Genomic DNA, 3,296 nt, shown 5'->3' on the forward strand with positions numbered 1-3,296 from the left:
TAGTTTTTTTTTTTTTTTTGAGGCTTCAGACAAAATTTTAATATATGTTTAAGTACATGGATTGAGACAGAAATTGTTTTTGAAATCTTGGGCTCCAGAACAATTATTGAATTAAGACCGATTAAAGAATTGATCATTTACTACTCCCAAGTTGAAGTTTACAATGTACACCACCATAGAAAATAAATGTTCTCTCTCTACAATCAAGGGAAAGTTTTTATTTTGGAGCGTGCTTGATCTTTTCTTTTCTTTTTTTTTGCTTCATTATCTTTTCTTTTCTTTTTTTTTTGCTTCATTGAAGGAAAAGAGATACAATTTGGATATCGAAAAGATTACCATATTTTAAGTTATATACATAGTATATCCTTATGTCTTATGCTAGATGTCTTATGTTAGATGTAGTTTCTTTTTCTTTTTCTTTTTAATAATCATTGAAACTATACTAAAAAGACTATAAAATCAATAGCTAGAATAATATATAGATGAAATGAAAAAAAGATTTAAAAAACAAAAGAAACAGAAAAAAATACGGAAAAAAACCTAATGTTGGTTAGCTATAACGAAAAAAATAAAAATAAAAAAGCTAAACAAAAAGTAATGAACCAAGATTTCATAGTTTTATATCCATGATCTCATTAAATTTGAACATGTAAATAGATATTACCTTCCTTCAATGTCACTAGTCTTACCTCCCCACCCTACTCTATCTTTAATTAAAACCAATTCTTCAATCTTAATTCACCACCAAAAATTCACTTAATACAAACAACATTACCAATGAAATACTTATATTGGTAATTTACAGTCATAATTGCTAACAACATATGATGTGTTTATAATTTTATTGGTATATATCGATGGACTACTTCGGTCAGTATATATTAATGAAATTACAGAAGGAATATTCAGAATAAAAAAAGGCTATAACATGGAAGTTTTTGTTGGTGATTTTATCGACAGAATCATCGAGGGATTCAAACCGGCAACTTCGCACAATGATGTGATTGATTCACCGTCAGAATTACCAACAGAATCATTAAAAGAAGTAATTTGTCGGTGATTCCATCGGTAAAAGATAATAAATAACCACTCTACTGACCTTTTCCTCCTCTATTTCTCATTCTTTTTCTCTATCCTAACTCTCCCCTACTGCAAACAATCAACGCCCTTAAAAACAAAAACAAAAACAAAACAATCCTCCCTCATCTTACCACAAGTCATATTTTTTTTAAGTTTTGTGATCACAGCATCCGTGTTGTGATTTACTGACAGATTTTATCAGTTTTTGTAAGTAATTCTATCTTTTTAAATTTTAACATTTAAATGTTTTTTTATTATTTTTTTAGTATATGTATTTTGTTAGTATATGTACATGTTTTATTGTTATTTCTTAAACAAACTATATGAATGTATAATTTTGTACTTATTATGGTTTGTTTTAGATTTTGTGAAATTATATTTGTTTGTGAATTGCTGAAACTTTATTGAATTATCAAATTACATGTTTTGTTTTGAAATAATTAATAGCTTGTTTAATGAGTCCGTTTCAATTTTTGTCAATGGTACTATAGAGTTGTAATTTTTGTAAATTTATATGTATTAATTTGTATAAATGTTGATAATTGATAATGAATATTTAATATTTATGAGAAATTGTAATTAGTTTGTTGGATAATCTCGAGGTTAACTAATATTTTTGCAAATATATTAACCTAACATAATTAAATAATACATAACTATTATTTTTGCAAATATATTAACCTAACATAATTAAATAATACATGTTGTCATCATAATTTTATAGAGGTTCGATAGAAGTAATAGATGATCGTTTATAGATATATCGAGATTCACCCCAATGATTGCGAAGGATAGATTATTGTAACGGGGTTTAGGGTTTTATTAATTTCACAACATCTATTCCTAGAAATTTTACTGAATGAGGTATTAGGTATCCATGCAAAAAGTGTCAACATAAAAAATATCCACATCCAGATGTTATAATGACGCATCTTCTACATAAAGGATTTATAGAGAATTATCGGTGTTGGCATACACACGAAGAAGTATTTGTTAGTAATAAGAGCATGGAAGAAAGGGTTGTTGGGTCAACTTCTAGTGCTACGAACATGCATGAAGGCGGCAAATGATAACACTAATCCTTACAGGAATGTGGTTATGGATGCAATGAGAATGAATCAAGGTAATGTCAATTAATGTCCAATTATAAAAGAAGAACCTAATGCAAATGCAACTAGGTTTTTTTATTTGTTGAAAGATTCTAACGAGCTATTATGAGATAGCTGCACAAACCATACTAAATTATTGGTTGTAGCAGAGGTGGTCACTATCAAATCAGATCACGGGTTGAGTGAGGTCAGGTATGATAAAATTACTGAATGGACGAGAAACATTTTACTTGAAGAGAATAGGCTAAAAGAGAACTTTTATACTATGAAGTCCATAATGAAACTCCCTGGTTTAGAATACTACAAAATTAACATGTGCCTTAACTTTTGTATATTATACTACCTTGAAAATACTGAGTTAACTGAGTGCATAATATGCGGGCATTCCCGTTACAAACCTTGAATTGGTAAGGGAAAGACTCTAGTGACATATAAAAAACTTAGATACTTCTCAATCACACCTAGACTATAGAGGTTATTCATGTCACCAAGGACTGTTGAGTACATGACATAGCACTAATCATATGATATGATTGATGGAGTGATGATGGTGCATCATTTTGACAGCGAAGTGTAGAAATACTTTAACAATGGGTATCCTTACTTTTCAGTTAATCAAGAAACGTGCATTTTAGGTTGTATACAGATGGATTCAACCCATTCATGTGATTTTCTGCTCCTTATTTTTATTGACTGGTCATACTTACTACCAGGAATGTGTATAATGCTGGAGTTCATGTTTTTATCTATTGTCATACTCGGTCCAAGCAGCTAAGGCCAGAATATAGATATTTATCTTTGACCGTTAATTAATGAGTTAGAACGGTTGTGGTCCTCTAAAATTTTGAATTATGATATATCGAGGAAAAAGAATTTTGTTATAAAGGCGACTTTAATTTAGACTATCAATGATTTTTCAGCTTATGGAATACTTTCTAGTTGGAGCACATATGGAAAACTAGCATGTTGATAATATATAGAAAACAACAAGGCATTCACACTAACAAAAAGAGGTAAAGCTTCTTTTTTTTTTTTTTTACTATCACCATCGAACTGCAACATCATAGTGAGTAAAATAAAGTGTTTTTATTCAAATGTTATTGGTAT

The sequence above is a fragment of the Populus euphratica genome, unplaced genomic scaffold (assembly GCF_000495115.2).
Source record: "Populus euphratica unplaced genomic scaffold, PopEup_1.0 scaffold56.1, whole genome shotgun sequence".
In the NCBI taxonomy this organism is placed as follows: Eukaryota; Viridiplantae; Streptophyta; class Magnoliopsida; order Malpighiales; family Salicaceae; genus Populus; species Populus euphratica.